This window comes from Anomaloglossus baeobatrachus, unplaced genomic scaffold (genome assembly GCF_048569485.1).
Source record: "Anomaloglossus baeobatrachus isolate aAnoBae1 unplaced genomic scaffold, aAnoBae1.hap1 Scaffold_2573, whole genome shotgun sequence".
Classification (NCBI taxonomy): domain Eukaryota; kingdom Metazoa; phylum Chordata; class Amphibia; order Anura; family Aromobatidae; genus Anomaloglossus; species Anomaloglossus baeobatrachus.
The window spans coordinates 50,928-66,754 of NW_027442131.1; the positions used below are offsets into that span (position 1 = coordinate 50,928).

The window sequence follows — 15,827 nt, forward strand, 5'->3', positions numbered from 1 at the left end:
GGCCAAATTGAGGTGCATATGAAGACGTATGCTTTCTTCCAATTCATTAAATCGGGCTAATATGAATCAGGTGAATTGAGTTCTGCTTTTGGAAACTGGGTTAAGAAGGGGTGCACCGTTCCTGGAGGTACTGCAATACCAGGTCAATGCGTGGAGTGGACAGAGCAAGCTCTTTTTCCATCTCCCTGTTCTAAAAATCCATTTAATATATGGTCCCCAGATAGGGGACGTATCAGATATTAAACTGATAAGAACAGATACTACACTTGATCTTAGCCAAAAGGCCGAGAAGCGATAACCAGAATTGGTTTGGGCCTCGAGTGGCACCCTGGCCTATGCCGGACACATCTTAGGGAGAGAGAGCGAGAGGGAGACAAACCCACGCCTACACAAGACATTTTGTCACCCAAGCCAACCCTTGAAAAGGCTGCTTTGCAGAGCCAAAACAAGAAGAATGGTGCGTTTTGCAGCCGCCGCCCACTGCAATGAATCTGAATAACTCCTCCTTTAGGGCGCAAGCAACTCCCCTCCCCCTTGCAGTCTTTCCAATTCACGATACAAAAAGACGGACAGGACAGGTTGCCTGACTTTCCGTCACTGCCACCCTTTGCCATCCTTACCCGTAGAAAGCCCTTTCATCATCCCCAAACCCTAATCTTTTCCCTTTCCTTCCCAGCCCCCAAACCCTGCCCTCTGTACCTTTCTCACCACCCGCTTCCCTTCTCCTGTCATCCCCCTACCACCCGGGAAAAAAAGAGATTGCCCCCTCCTTCCACTAGCCCACCCTCCCACCCAAAGAACAACTTCTTCTGCGCAGCTTGTTTTCTAGGCAGCAGCGCTATTGTGATGTCATCGGGGGGCATTGTGACAAGCCGCCAGTGTTCCGTCTCTTCATGTTGTGCACAGTTCAAACGGAAAATACATCAACAGGCAGACTACAGAAAAGCTTACTATCAAAGGTTAGAGGGGGGCTTTCTCAGAGGGCTTTTTACAGTTTTTCTATTCCCAATTAGCCGTTTAAGTGTACTTATTGAAAGTAGTAATTCTTTCATAGGCCGCCCTTTCTTAGTATTTGACGTTCCTTATATTGCGGTATGAGGCTTCGCAGTAGGTTGCAAACATTCATCACCCATGACTGTCCCCAATTGAGCTCAGAAGCTCAATGTCTATCATGACCTCTCTTTTAGAATGTCCAAGAGCAAGCAAACTATTCCTCCAGGAGAGGGCGCCAACAGACTACTAAAGAGATCATCATTACTCAAAGAAAACCCCAAAAACCAATGCATGATAGGAATAAACAGGTAACTTTCTTTGGAGTGGAAGCGGAGAGATCGCACCAGATGCCAATTCTAGATGTTATCACACCTGTGGTCACTGCAGCAGCAGGTGAATCCACTTTGTCCAAAAGGGATCTATTCCATTCAATTGCAAATGATCTAGATAAGACAGAGAACTGCAGCACGGGGACATAGCCGAGTTGGTCAGGTTGAGTGGTGATGAGTTTGCTATTTGGATGAATAAAGAAAGTCAAAAGTGTGAAAGATAAAAAACAAAAGGAGGAAGTGTGAAAAGTGAATGGGCCAAATTGAGGTGCATATGAAGACGTATGCTTTCTTCCAATTCATTAAATCGGGCTAATATGAATCAGGTGAATTGAGTTCTGCTTTTGGAAACTGGGTTAAGAAGGGGTGCACCGTTCCTGGAGGTACTGCAATACCAGGTCAATGCGTGGAGTGGACAGAGCAAGCTCTTTTTCCATCTCCCTGTTCTAAAAATCCATTTAATATATGGTCCCCAGATAGGGGACGTATCAGATATTAAACTGATAAGAACAGATACTACACTTGATCTTAGCCAAAAGGCCGAGAAGCGATAACCAGAATTGGTTTGGGCCTCGAGTGGCACCCTGGCCTATGCCGGACACATCTTAGGGAGAGAGAGCGAGAGGGAGACAAACCCACGCCTACACAAGACATTTTGTCACCCAAGCCAACCCTTGAAAAGGCTGCTTTGCAGAGCCAAAACAAGAAGAATGGTGCGTTTTGCAGCCGCCGCCCACTGCAATGAATCTGAATAACTCCTCCTTTAGGGCGCAAGCAACTCCCCTCCCCCTTGCAGTCTTTCCAATTCACGATACAAAAAGACGGACAGGACAGGTTGCCTGACTTTCCGTCACTGCCACCCTTTGCCATCCTTACCCGTAGAAAGCCCTTTCATCATCCCCAAACCCTAATCTTTTCCCTTTCCTTCCCAGCCCCCAAACCCTGCCCTCTGTACCTTTCTCACCACCCGCTTCCCTTCTCCTGTCATCCCCCTACCACCCGGGAAAAAAAGAGATTGCCCCCTCCTTCCACTAGCCCACCCTCCCACCCAAAGAACAACTTCTTCTGCGCAGCTTGTTTTCTAGGCAGCAGCGCTATTGTGATGTCATCGGGGGGCATTGTGACAAGCCGCCAGTGTTCCGTCTCTTCATGTTGTGCACAGTTCAAACGGAAAATACATCAACAGGCAGACTACAGAAAAGCTTACTATCAAAGGTTAGAGGGGGGCTTTCTCAGAGGGCTTTTTACAGTTTTTCTATTCCCAATTAGCCGTTTAAGTGTACTTATTGAAAGTAGTAATTCTTTCATAGGCCGCCCTTTCTTAGTATTTGACGTTCCTTATATTGCGGTATGAGGCTTCGCAGTAGGTTGCAAACATTCATCACCCATGACTGTCCCCAATTGAGCTCAGAAGCTCAATGTCTATCATGACCTCTCTTTTAGAATGTCCAAGAGCAAGCAAACTATTCCTCCAGGAGAGGGCGCCAACAGACTACTAAAGAGATCATCATTACTCAAAGAAAACCCCAAAAACCAATGCATGATAGGAATAAACAGGTAACTTTCTTTGGAGTGGAAGCGGAGAGATCGCACCAGATGCCAATTCTAGATGTTATCACACCTGTGGTCACTGCAGCAGCAGGTGAATCCACTTTGTCCAAAAGGGATCTATTCCATTCAATTGCAAATGATCTAGATAAGACAGAGAACTGCAGCACGGGGACATAGCCGAGTTGGTCAGGTTGAGTGGTGATGAGTTTGCTATTTGGATGAATAAAGAAAGTCAAAAGTGTGAAAGATAAAAAACAAAAGGAGGAAGTGTGAAAAGTGAATGGGCCAAATTGAGGTGCATATGAAGACGTATGCTTTCTTCCAATTCATTAAATCGGGCTAATATGAATCAGGTGAATTGAGTTCTGCTTTTGGAAACTGGGTTAAGAAGGGGTGCACCGTTCCTGGAGGTACTGCAATACCAGGTCAATGCGTGGAGTGGACAGAGCAAGCTCTTTTTCCATCTCCCTGTTCTAAAAATCCATTTAATATATGGTCCCCAGATAGGGGACGTATCAGATATTAAACTGATAAGAACAGATACTACACTTGATCTTAGCCAAAAGGCCGAGAAGCGATAACCAGAATTGGTTTGGGCCTCGAGTGGCACCCTGGCCTATGCCGGACACATCTTAGGGAGAGAGAGCGAGAGGGAGACAAACCCACGCCTACACAAGACATTTTGTCACCCAAGCCAACCCTTGAAAAGGCTGCTTTGCAGAGCCAAAACAAGAAGAATGGTGCGTTTTGCAGCCGCCGCCCACTGCAATGAATCTGAATAACTCCTCCTTTAGGGCGCAAGCAACTCCCCTCCCCCTTGCAGTCTTTCCAATTCACGATACAAAAAGACGGACAGGACAGGTTGCCTGACTTTCCGTCACTGCCACCCTTTGCCATCCTTACCCGTAGAAAGCCCTTTCATCATCCCCAAACCCTAATCTTTTCCCTTTCCTTCCCAGCCCCCAAACCCTGCCCTCTGTACCTTTCTCACCACCCGCTTCCCTTCTCCTGTCATCCCCCTACCACCCGGGAAAAAAAGAGATTGCCCCCTCCTTCCACTAGCCCACCCTCCCACCCAAAGAACAACTTCTTCTGCGCAGCTTGTTTTCTAGGCAGCAGCGCTATTGTGATGTCATCGGGGGGCATTGTGACAAGCCGCCAGTGTTCCGTCTCTTCATGTTGTGCACAGTTCAAACGGAAAATACATCAACAGGCAGACTACAGAAAAGCTTACTATCAAAGGTTAGAGGGGGGCTTTCTCAGAGGGCTTTTTACAGTTTTTCTATTCCCAATTAGCCGTTTAAGTGTACTTATTGAAAGTAGTAATTCTTTCATAGGCCGCCCTTTCTTAGTATTTGACGTTCCTTATATTGCGGTATGAGGCTTCGCAGTAGGTTGCAAACATTCATCACCCATGACTGTCCCCAATTGAGCTCAGAAGCTCAATGTCTATCATGACCTCTCTTTTAGAATGTCCAAGAGCAAGCAAACTATTCCTCCAGGAGAGGGCGCCAACAGACTACTAAAGAGATCATCATTACTCAAAGAAAACCCCAAAAACCAATGCATGATAGGAATAAACAGGTAACTTTCTTTGGAGTGGAAGCGGAGAGATCGCACCAGATGCCAATTCTAGATGTTATCACACCTGTGGTCACTGCAGCAGCAGGTGAATCCACTTTGTCCAAAAGGGATCTATTCCATTCAATTGCAAATGATCTAGATAAGACAGAGAACTGCAGCACGGGGACATAGCCGAGTTGGTCAGGTTGAGTGGTGATGAGTTTGCTATTTGGATGAATAAAGAAAGTCAAAAGTGTGAAAGATAAAAAACAAAAGGAGGAAGTGTGAAAAGTGAATGGGCCAAATTGAGGTGCATATGAAGACGTATGCTTTCTTCCAATTCATTAAATCGGGCTAATATGAATCAGGTGAATTGAGTTCTGCTTTTGGAAACTGGGTTAAGAAGGGGTGCACCGTTCCTGGAGGTACTGCAATACCAGGTCAATGCGTGGAGTGGACAGAGCAAGCTCTTTTTCCATCTCCCTGTTCTAAAAATCCATTTAATATATGGTCCCCAGATAGGGGACGTATCAGATATTAAACTGATAAGAACAGATTTTTGATTTAATGAAGCTTTCCAAAGCACCGCAAAAAATGCATGACCGAAGTCACACCAAAAACAGTGCAAAGGCTAGGATTCGTGTGGACCCCTCCGTGAGGAGAGGGTCCCCAAAAATCAACCCCGTCCCTCCGAGCCAGAAGGCCACAGCAAGGGTCAGGGATCTTCGGTGCTCCCCCAAGCCGAAGCCTGGTTGAGCCTTGTCGTTGCTCCCAGCGTCCACCCAGGCATCTTACCCAAGTGGAGTAGAGAGCTACTAGTTGTTGGTTTCGCAGCCGAAACTGCCCGGACCGTCAACCGGTGTTGGTTTCTCAGCCCAAGGCTAACCGGACCTCCAACCGGGTGTTGGTTTCTCAGCCGAAGCTGACCCGGACCTCCAACCGGGTGTTGGTTTCTCAGCCGAAGCTGACCCAGACCTCCAACCGGGTGTTGGTTTCTCAGCCGAAGCTGACCCGGACCTCCAACCGGGTGTTGGTTTCTCAGCCCAAAGCTGAACGGACCTCCGACCATGATTATAAAAATTTCCCTTCCTAGCCAGAAGGCCGGGATAGAGCAATATGCTCAGAAAGTATGAAAGGGCAAGGTACGGTGTGCTACAGAGCCCAAGGCTCGCCGGGGTCCCAAGCCAGCAAGCTCAGACTCACTCCAGGGTCGTCAGTCCTGGGGCACATTGCACCATAGCCCCCACACTTACTCAGTCTAATAGCCTCGATCCTGGTAGGGCCATGTTTTCCTCTAGATGAATATACTATACATCAAGAGTACTAGCAAGCGCAACCTTCCAGTGTGCATTGCATCTGCCGAGCCTCACAGATACTACACTTGATCTTAGCCAAAAGGCCGAGAAGCGATAACCAGAATTGGTTTGGGCCTCGAGTGGCACCCTGGCCTATGCCGGACACATCTTAGGGAGAGAGAGCGAGAGGGAGACAAACCCACGCCTACACAAGACATTTTGTCACCCAAGCCAACCCTTGAAAAGGCTGCTTTGCAGAGCCAAAACAAGAAGAATGGTGCGTTTTGCAGCCGCCGCCCACTGCAATGAATCTGAATAACTCCTCCTTTAGGGCGCAAGCAACTCCCCTCCCCCTTGCAGTCTTTCCAATTCACGATACAAAAAGACGGACAGGACAGGTTGCCTGACTTTCCGTCACTGCCACCCTTTGCCATCCTTACCCGTAGAAAGCCCTTTCATCATCCCCAAACCCTAATCTTTTCCCTTTCCTTCCCAGCCCCCAAACCCTGCCCTCTGTACCTTTCTCACCACCCGCTTCCCTTCTCCTGTCATCCCCCTACCACCCGGGAAAAAAAGAGATTGCCCCCTCCTTCCACTAGCCCACCCTCCCACCCAAAGAACAACTTCTTCTGCGCAGCTTGTTTTCTAGGCAGCAGCGCTATTGTGATGTCATCGGGGGGCATTGTGACAAGCCGCCAGTGTTCCGTCTCTTCATGTTGTGCACAGTTCAAACGGAAAATACATCAACAGGCAGACTACAGAAAAGCTTACTATCAAAGGTTAGAGGGGGGCTTTCTCAGAGGGCTTTTTACAGTTTTTCTATTCCCAATTAGCCGTTTAAGTGTACTTATTGAAAGTAGTAATTCTTTCATAGGCCGCCCTTTCTTAGTATTTGACGTTCCTTATATTGCGGTATGAGGCTTCGCAGTAGGTTGCAAACATTCATCACCCATGACTGTCCCCAATTGAGCTCAGAAGCTCAATGTCTATCATGACCTCTCTTTTAGAATGTCCAAGAGCAAGCAAACTATTCCTCCAGGAGAGGGCGCCAACAGACTACTAAAGAGATCATCATTACTCAAAGAAAACCCCAAAAACCAATGCATGATAGGAATAAACAGGTAACTTTCTTTGGAGTGGAAGCGGAGAGATCGCACCAGATGCCAATTCTAGATGTTATCACACCTGTGGTCACTGCAGCAGCAGGTGAATCCACTTTGTCCAAAAGGGATCTATTCCATTCAATTGCAAATGATCTAGATAAGACAGAGAACTGCAGCACGGGGACATAGCCGAGTTGGTCAGGTTGAGTGGTGATGAGTTTGCTATTTGGATGAATAAAGAAAGTCAAAAGTGTGAAAGATAAAAAACAAAAGGAGGAAGTGTGAAAAGTGAATGGGCCAAATTGAGGTGCATATGAAGACGTATGCTTTCTTCCAATTCATTAAATCGGGCTAATATGAATCAGGTGAATTGAGTTCTGCTTTTGGAAACTGGGTTAAGAAGGGGTGCACCGTTCCTGGAGGTACTGCAATACCAGGTCAATGCGTGGAGTGGACAGAGCAAGCTCTTTTTCCATCTCCCTGTTCTAAAAATCCATTTAATATATGGTCCCCAGATAGGGGACGTATCAGATATTAAACTGATAAGAACAGATTTTTGATTTAATGAAGCTTTCCAAAGCACCGCAAAAAATGCATGACCGAAGTCACACCAAAAACAGTGCAAAGGCTAGGATTCGTGTGGACCCCTCCGTGAGGAGAGGGTCCCCAAAAATCAACCCCGTCCCTCCGAGCCAGAAGGCCACAGCAAGGGTCAGGGATCTTCGGTGCTCCCCCAAGCCGAAGCCTGGTTGAGCCTTGTCGTTGCTCCCAGCGTCCACCCAGGCATCTTACCCAAGTGGAGTAGAGAGCTACTAGTTGTTGGTTTCGCAGCCGAAACTGCCCGGACCGTCAACCGGTGTTGGTTTCTCAGCCCAAGGCTAACCGGACCTCCAACCGGGTGTTGGTTTCTCAGCCGAAGCTGACCCGGACCTCCAACCGGGTGTTGGTTTCTCAGCCGAAGCTGACCCAGACCTCCAACCGGGTGTTGGTTTCTCAGCCGAAGCTGACCCGGACCTCCAACCGGGTGTTGGTTTCTCAGCCCAAAGCTGAACGGACCTCCGACCATGATTATAAAAATTTCCCTTCCTAGCCAGAAGGCCGGGATAGAGCAATATGCTCAGAAAGTATGAAAGGGCAAGGTACGGTGTGCTACAGAGCCCAAGGCTCGCCGGGGTCCCAAGCCAGCAAGCTCAGACTCACTCCAGGGTCGTCAGTCCTGGGGCACATTGCACCATAGCCCCCACACTTACTCAGTCTAATAGCCTCGATCCTGGTAGGGCCATGTTTTCCTCTAGATGAATATACTATACATCAAGAGTACTAGCAAGCGCAACCTTCCAGTGTGCATTGCATCTGCCGAGCCTCACAGATACTACACTTGATCTTAGCCAAAAGGCCGAGAAGCGATAAAGAACAGATTTTTGATTTAATGAAGCTTTCCAAAGCACCACAAAAAATGCATGACCGAAGTCACACCAAAAACAGTGCAAAGGCTAGGATTCGTGTGGACCCCACCGTGAGGAGAGGGTCCCCAAAAATCAACCCCGTCCCTCCGAGCCAGAAGGCCACAGCAAGGGTCAGGGATCTTCGGTGCTCCCCCAAGCCGAAGCCTGGTTGAGCCTTGTCGTTGCTCCCAGCGTCCACCCAGGCATCTTACCCAAGTGGAGTAGAGAGCTACTAGTTGTTGGTTTCGCAGCCGAAACTGCCCGGACCGTCAACCGGTGTTGGTTTCTCAGCCCAAGGCTAACCGGACCTCCAACCGGGTGTTGGTTTCTCAGCCGAAGCTGACCCAGACCTCCAACCGGGTGTTGGTTTCTCAGCCGAAGCTGACCCAGACCTCCAACCGGGTGTTGGTTTCTCAGCCCAAAGCTGACCAGACCTCCGACCGGGATTATAAAAATTTCCCTTCCTAGCCAGAAGGCCGGGATAGGGTAATATGCTCAAAAAGTATGAAAAGGCAAGGTACGGTGTGCTACAGAGCCCAAGGCTTGCCGGGGTCCCAAGCCAGCAAGCTCAGACTCACTCCAGGGTCGTCAGTCCTGGGGCACGTTGTACCATAGCCCCCCACCCTTACTCAGTCTAATAGCCTCGATCCTGGTAGGGCCATGTTTTCCTCTAGATGAATATACTATCCACCCAGAGTACTAGCAAGCGCAACCTTCCAGTGTGCATTGTATCATTGTACTAAGGTGGCCTGGAGCTTAAACCACCTCTTCGAACAACACTACACTTGATCTTAGCCAAAAGGCCGAGAAGCGATAACCAGAATTGGTTTGGGCCTCGAGTGGCACCCTGGCCTATGCCGGACACATCTTAGGGAGAGAGAGCGAGAGGGAGACAAACCCACGCCTACACAAGACATTTTGTCACCCAAGCCAACCCTTGAAAAGGCTGCTTTGCAGAGCCAAAACAAGAAGAATGGTGCGTTTTGCAGCCGCCGCCCACTGCAATGAATCTGAATAACTCCTCCTTTAGGGCGCAAGCAACTCCCCTCCCCCTTGCAGTCTTTCCAATTCACGATACAAAAAGACGGACAGGACAGGTTGCCTGACTTTCCGTCACTGCCACCCTTTGCCATCCTTACCCGTAGAAAGCCCTTTCATCATCCCCAAACCCTAATCTTTTCCCTTTCCTTCCCAGCCCCCAAACCCTGCCCTCTGTACCTTTCTCACCACCCGCTTCCCTTCTCCTGTCATCCCCCTACCACCCGGGAAAAAAAGAGATTGCCCCCTCCTTCCACTAGCCCACCCTCCCACCCAAAGAACAACTTCTTCTGCGCAGCTTGTTTTCTAGGCAGCAGCGCTATTGTGATGTCATCGGGGGGCATTGTGACAAGCCGCCAGTGTTCCGTCTCTTCATGTTGTGCACAGTTCAAACGGAAAATACATCAACAGGCAGACTACAGAAAAGCTTACTATCAAAGGTTAGAGGGGGGCTTTCTCAGAGGGCTTTTTACAGTTTTTCTATTCCCAATTAGCCGTTTAAGTGTACTTATTGAAAGTAGTAATTCTTTCATAGGCCGCCCTTTCTTAGTATTTGACGTTCCTTATATTGCGGTATGAGGCTTCGCAGTAGGTTGCAAACATTCATCACCCATGACTGTCCCCAATTGAGCTCAGAAGCTCAATGTCTATCATGACCTCTCTTTTAGAATGTCCAAGAGCAAGCAAACTATTCCTCCAGGAGAGGGCGCCAACAGACTACTAAAGAGATCATCATTACTCAAAGAAAACCCCAAAAACCAATGCATGATAGGAATAAACAGGTAACTTTCTTTGGAGTGGAAGCGGAGAGATCGCACCAGATGCCAATTCTAGATGTTATCACACCTGTGGTCACTGCAGCAGCAGGTGAATCCACTTTGTCCAAAAGGGATCTATTCCATTCAATTGCAAATGATCTAGATAAGACAGAGAACTGCAGCACGGGGACATAGCCGAGTTGGTCAGGTTGAGTGGTGATGAGTTTGCTATTTGGATGAATAAAGAAAGTCAAAAGTGTGAAAGATAAAAAACAAAAGGAGGAAGTGTGAAAAGTGAATGGGCCAAATTGAGGTGCATATGAAGACGTATGCTTTCTTCCAATTCATTAAATCGGGCTAATATGAATCAGGTGAATTGAGTTCTGCTTTTGGAAACTGGGTTAAGAAGGGGTGCACCGTTCCTGGAGGTACTGCAATACCAGGTCAATGCGTGGAGTGGACAGAGCAAGCTCTTTTTCCATCTCCCTGTTCTAAAAATCCATTTAATATATGGTCCCCAGATAGGGGACGTATCAGATATTAAACTGATAAGAACAGATTTTTGATTTAATGAAGCTTTCCAAAGCACCGCAAAAAATGCATGACCGAAGTCACACCAAAAACAGTGCAAAGGCTAGGATTCGTGTGGACCCCTCCGTGAGGAGAGGGTCCCCAAAAATCAACCCCGTCCCTCCGAGCCAGAAGGCCACAGCAAGGGTCAGGGATCTTCGGTGCTCCCCCAAGCCGAAGCCTGGTTGAGCCTTGTCGTTGCTCCCAGCGTCCACCCAGGCATCTTACCCAAGTGGAGTAGAGAGCTACTAGTTGTTGGTTTCGCAGCCGAAACTGCCCGGACCGTCAACCGGTGTTGGTTTCTCAGCCCAAGGCTAACCGGACCTCCAACCGGGTGTTGGTTTCTCAGCCGAAGCTGACCCGGACCTCCAACCGGGTGTTGGTTTCTCAGCCGAAGCTGACCCAGACCTCCAACCGGGTGTTGGTTTCTCAGCCGAAGCTGACCCGGACCTCCAACCGGGTGTTGGTTTCTCAGCCCAAAGCTGAACGGACCTCCGACCATGATTATAAAAATTTTCCTTCCTAGCCAGAAGGCCGGGATAGAGCAATATGCTCAGAAAGTATGAAAGGGCAAGGTACGGTGTGCTACAGAGCCCAAGGCTCGCCGGGGTCCCAAGCCAGCAAGCTCAGACTCACTCCAGGGTCGTCAGTCCTGGGGCACATTGCACCATAGCCCCCACACTTACTCAGTCTAATAGCCTCGATCCTGGTAGGGCCATGTTTTCCTCTAGATGAATATACTATACATTAAGAGTACTAGCAAGCGCAACCTTCCAGTGTGCATTGCATCTGCCGAGCCTCACAGATACTACACTTGATCTTAGCCAAAAGGCCGAGAAGCGATAACCAGAATTGGTTTGGGCCTCGAGTGGCACCCTGGCCTATGCCGGACACATCTTAGGGAGAGAGAGCGAGAGGGAGACAAACCCACGCCTACACAAGACATTTTGTCACCCAAGCCAACCCTTGAAAAGGCTGCTTTGCAGAGCCAAAACAAGAAGAATGGTGCGTTTTGCAGCCGCCGCCCACTGCAATGAATCTGAATAACTCCTCCTTTAGGGCGCAAGCAACTCCCCTCCCCCTTGCAGTCTTTCCAATTCACGATACAAAAAGACGGACAGGACAGGTTGCCTGACTTTCCGTCACTGCCACCCTTTGCCATCCTTACCCGTAGAAAGCCCTTTCATCATCCCCAAACCCTAATCTTTTCCCTTTCCTTCCCAGCCCCCAAACCCTGCCCTCTGTACCTTTCTCACCACCCGCTTCCCTTCTCCTGTCATCCCCCTACCACCCGGGAAAAAAAGAGATTGCCCCCTCCTTCCACTAGCCCACCCTCCCACCCAAAGAACAACTTCTTCTGCGCAGCTTGTTTTCTAGGCAGCAGCGCTATTGTGATGTCATCGGGGGGCATTGTGACAAGCCGCCAGTGTTCCGTCTCTTCATGTTGTGCACAGTTCAAACGGAAAATACATCAACAGGCAGACTACAGAAAAGCTTACTATCAAAGGTTAGAGGGGGGCTTTCTCAGAGGGCTTTTTACAGTTTTTCTATTCCCAATTAGCCGTTTAAGTGTACTTATTGAAAGTAGTAATTCTTTCATAGGCCGCCCTTTCTTAGTATTTGACGTTCCTTATATTGCGGTATGAGGCTTCGCAGTAGGTTGCAAACATTCATCACCCATGACTGTCCCCAATTGAGCTCAGAAGCTCAATGTCTATCATGACCTCTCTTTTAGAATGTCCAAGAGCAAGCAAACTATTCCTCCAGGAGAGGGCGCCAACAGACTACTAAAGAGATCATCATTACTCAAAGAAAACCCCAAAAACCAATGCATGATAGGAATAAACAGGTAACTTTCTTTGGAGTGGAAGCGGAGAGATCGCACCAGATGCCAATTCTAGATGTTATCACACCTGTGGTCACTGCAGCAGCAGGTGAATCCACTTTGTCCAAAAGGGATCTATTCCATTCAATTGCAAATGATCTAGATAAGACAGAGAACTGCAGCACGGGGACATAGCCGAGTTGGTCAGGTTGAGTGGTGATGAGTTTGCTATTTGGATGAATAAAGAAAGTCAAAAGTGTGAAAGATAAAAAACAAAAGGAGGAAGTGTGAAAAGTGAATGGGCCAAATTGAGGTGCATATGAAGACGTATGCTTTCTTCCAATTCATTAAATCGGGCTAATATGAATCAGGTGAATTGAGTTCTGCTTTTGGAAACTGGGTTAAGAAGGGGTGCACCGTTCCTGGAGGTACTGCAATACCAGGTCAATGCGTGGAGTGGACAGAGCAAGCTCTTTTTCCATCTCCCTGTTCTAAAAATCCATTTAATATATGGTCCCCAGATAGGGGACGTATCAGATATTAAACTGATAAGAACAGATACTACACTTGATCTTAGCCAAAAGGCCGAGAAGCGATAACCAGAATTGGTTTGGGCCTCGAGTGGCACCCTGGCCTATGCCGGACACATCTTAGGGAGAGAGAGCGAGAGGGAGACAAACCCACGCCTACACAAGACATTTTGTCACCCAAGCCAACCCTTGAAAAGGCTGCTTTGCAGAGCCAAAACAAGAAGAATGGTGCGTTTTGCAGCCGCCGCCCACTGCAATGAATCTGAATAACTCCTCCTTTAGGGCGCAAGCAACTCCCCTCCCCCTTGCAGTCTTTCCAATTCACGATACAAAAAGACGGACAGGACAGGTTGCCTGACTTTCCGTCACTGCCACCCTTTGCCATCCTTACCCGTAGAAAGCCCTTTCATCATCCCCAAACCCTAATCTTTTCCCTTTCCTTCCCAGCCCCCAAACCCTGCCCTCTGTACCTTTCTCACCACCCGCTTCCCTTCTCCTGTCATCCCCCTACCACCCGGGAAAAAAAGAGATTGCCCCCTCCTTCCACTAGCCCACCCTCCCACCCAAAGAACAACTTCTTCTGCGCAGCTTGTTTTCTAGGCAGCAGCGCTATTGTGATGTCATCGGGGGGCATTGTGACAAGCCGCCAGTGTTCCGTCTCTTCATGTTGTGCACAGTTCAAACGGAAAATACATCAACAGGCAGACTACAGAAAAGCTTACTATCAAAGGTTAGAGGGGGGCTTTCTCAGAGGGCTTTTTACAGTTTTTCTATTCCCAATTAGCCGTTTAAGTGTACTTATTGAAAGTAGTAATTCTTTCATAGGCCGCCCTTTCTTAGTATTTGACGTTCCTTATATTGCGGTATGAGGCTTCGCAGTAGGTTGCAAACATTCATCACCCATGACTGTCCCCAATTGAGCTCAGAAGCTCAATGTCTATCATGACCTCTCTTTTAGAATGTCCAAGAGCAAGCAAACTATTCCTCCAGGAGAGGGCGCCAACAGACTACTAAAGAGATCATCATTACTCAAAGAAAACCCCAAAAACCAATGCATGATAGGAATAAACAGGTAACTTTCTTTGGAGTGGAAGCGGAGAGATCGCACCAGATGCCAATTCTAGATGTTATCACACCTGTGGTCACTGCAGCAGCAGGTGAATCCACTTTGTCCAAAAGGGATCTATTCCATTCAATTGCAAATGATCTAGATAAGACAGAGAACTGCAGCACGGGGACATAGCCGAGTTGGTCAGGTTGAGTGGTGATGAGTTTGCTATTTGGATGAATAAAGAAAGTCAAAAGTGTGAAAGATAAAAAACAAAAGGAGGAAGTGTGAAAAGTGAATGGGCCAAATTGAGGTGCATATGAAGACGTATGCTTTCTTCCAATTCATTAAATCGGGCTAATATGAATCAGGTGAATTGAGTTCTGCTTTTGGAAACTGGGTTAAGAAGGGGTGCACCGTTCCTGGAGGTACTGCAATACCAGGTCAATGCGTGGAGTGGACAGAGCAAGCTCTTTTTCCATCTCCCTGTTCTAAAAATCCATTTAATATATGGTCCCCAGATAGGGGACGTATCAGATATTAAACTGATAAGAACAGATACTACACTTGATCTTAGCCAAAAGGCCGAGAAGCGATAACCAGAATTGGTTTGGGCCTCGAGTGGCACCCTGGCCTATGCCGGACACATCTTAGGGAGAGAGAGCGAGAGGGAGACAAACCCACGCCTACACAAGACATTTTGTCACCCAAGCCAACCCTTGAAAAGGCTGCTTTGCAGAGCCAAAACAAGAAGAATGGTGCGTTTTGCAGCCGCCGCCCACTGCAATGAATCTGAATAACTCCTCCTTTAGGGCGCAAGCAACTCCCCTCCCCCTTGCAGTCTTTCCAATTCACGATACAAAAAGACGGACAGGACAGGTTGCCTGACTTTCCGTCACTGCCACCCTTTGCCATCCTTACCCGTAGAAAGCCCTTTCATCATCCCCAAACCCTAATCTTTTCCCTTTCCTTCCCAGCCCCCAAACCCTGCCCTCTGTACCTTTCTCACCACCCGCTTCCCTTCTCCTGTCATCCCCCTACCACCCGGGAAAAAAAGAGATTGCCCCCTCCTTCCACTAGCCCACCCTCCCACCCAAAGAACAACTTCTTCTGCGCAGCTTGTTTTCTAGGCAGCAGCGCTATTGTGATGTCATCGGGGGGCATTGTGACAAGCCGCCAGTGTTCCGTCTCTTCATGTTGTGCACAGTTCAAACGGAAAATACATCAACAGGCAGACTACAGAAAAGCTTACTATCAAAGGTTAGAGGGGGGCTTTCTCAGAGGGCTTTTTACAGTTTTTCTATTCCCAATTAGCCGTTTAAGTGTACTTATTGAAAGTAGTAATTCTTTCATAGGCCGCCCTTTCTTAGTATTTGACGTTCCTTATATTGCGGTATGAGGCTTCGCAGTAGGTTGCAAACATTCATCACCCATGACTGTCCCCAATTGAGCTCAGAAGCTCAATGTCTATCATGACCTCTCTTTTAGAATGTCCAAGAGCAAGCAAACTATTCCTCCAGGAGAGGGCGCCAACAGACTACTAAAGAGATCATCATTACTCAAAGAAAACCCCAAAAACCAATGCATGATAGGAATAAACAGGTAACTTTCTTTGGAGTGGAAGCGGAGAGATCGCACCAGATGCCAATTCTAGATGTTATCACACCTGTGGTCACTGCAGCAGCAGGTGAATCCACTTTGTCCAAAAGGGATCTATTCCATTCAATTGCAAATGATCTAGATAAGACAGAGAACTGCAGCACGGGGACATAGCCGAGT

At 48.1% G+C, this 15,827-nt stretch overlaps 8 non-coding genes and 3 pseudogenes across 8 annotated transcripts; all 11 read right to left on the reverse strand.

The window, feature by feature from the left end:
* Positions 1-105: 105 nt before the first annotated feature.
* LOC142263406 (U2 spliceosomal RNA) lies at positions 106-296 on the reverse strand. The gene has a single exon (XR_012730486.1). It is a non-coding gene; the product is annotated as a U2 spliceosomal RNA (small nuclear RNA).
* A 1,387-nt stretch (positions 297-1,683) lies between these two features.
* On the reverse strand, positions 1,684-1,874 carry LOC142263407 (U2 spliceosomal RNA). Its single transcript, XR_012730487.1, has one exon. It is a non-coding gene; the product is annotated as a U2 spliceosomal RNA (small nuclear RNA).
* Positions 1,875-3,261: 1,387 nt separating this feature from the next.
* LOC142263408 (U2 spliceosomal RNA) lies at positions 3,262-3,452 on the reverse strand. The gene has a single exon (XR_012730488.1). It is a non-coding gene; the product is annotated as a U2 spliceosomal RNA (small nuclear RNA).
* Positions 3,453-4,839: 1,387 nt separating this feature from the next.
* Positions 4,840-5,032, reverse strand: LOC142263368 (U2 spliceosomal RNA). The gene has a single exon (XR_012730458.1). It is a non-coding gene; the product is annotated as a U2 spliceosomal RNA (small nuclear RNA).
* Positions 5,033-5,720: 688 nt separating this feature from the next.
* Positions 5,721-5,847, reverse strand: LOC142263381 (U2 spliceosomal RNA; annotated as a pseudogene).
* Positions 5,848-7,234: 1,387 nt separating this feature from the next.
* On the reverse strand, positions 7,235-7,427 carry LOC142263369 (U2 spliceosomal RNA). Its single transcript, XR_012730459.1, has one exon. It is a non-coding gene; the product is annotated as a U2 spliceosomal RNA (small nuclear RNA).
* A 688-nt stretch (positions 7,428-8,115) lies between these two features.
* On the reverse strand, positions 8,116-8,242 carry LOC142263382 (U2 spliceosomal RNA; annotated as a pseudogene).
* A 2,239-nt stretch (positions 8,243-10,481) lies between these two features.
* Positions 10,482-10,674, reverse strand: LOC142263370 (U2 spliceosomal RNA). Its single transcript, XR_012730460.1, has one exon. It is a non-coding gene; the product is annotated as a U2 spliceosomal RNA (small nuclear RNA).
* A 688-nt stretch (positions 10,675-11,362) lies between these two features.
* LOC142263379 (U2 spliceosomal RNA) lies at positions 11,363-11,489 on the reverse strand (annotated as a pseudogene).
* Positions 11,490-12,876: 1,387 nt separating this feature from the next.
* On the reverse strand, positions 12,877-13,067 carry LOC142263409 (U2 spliceosomal RNA). Its single transcript, XR_012730489.1, has one exon. It is a non-coding gene; the product is annotated as a U2 spliceosomal RNA (small nuclear RNA).
* A 1,387-nt stretch (positions 13,068-14,454) lies between these two features.
* Positions 14,455-14,645, reverse strand: LOC142263411 (U2 spliceosomal RNA). The gene has a single exon (XR_012730490.1). It is a non-coding gene; the product is annotated as a U2 spliceosomal RNA (small nuclear RNA).
* Positions 14,646-15,827: the final 1,182 nt, after the last annotated feature.